Source organism: Microtus ochrogaster, unplaced genomic scaffold (genome assembly GCF_000317375.1).
Source record: "Microtus ochrogaster isolate Prairie Vole_2 unplaced genomic scaffold, MicOch1.0 UNK18, whole genome shotgun sequence".
NCBI lineage: Eukaryota > Metazoa > Chordata > Mammalia > Rodentia > Cricetidae > Microtus > Microtus ochrogaster.
This window is the reverse complement of record NW_004949116.1, coordinates 4,213,813-4,214,023: the sequence shown is the minus strand read 5'-3', so window position 1 is coordinate 4,214,023 and position 211 is coordinate 4,213,813.

The window sequence follows — 211 nt, the reverse complement described above, 5'->3', positions numbered from 1 at the left end:
CCACTTGCGGGTACAGAGGTAAACCACAGCCTCAAGATAAAATATAAAATAATAGAAAAGGGTTAATTTAAGATATAAGAGCTAGTTAGCAACATGTCTAAGTGATTGGCCAAGCAGTGTCCGTGTTTTAATTAATATGGTTTCTATGTGATTATTTTGAGTCTGGGCAGCCAGGAACCAACAAGCAGGCTCCGCCTACATGCACGTGCAT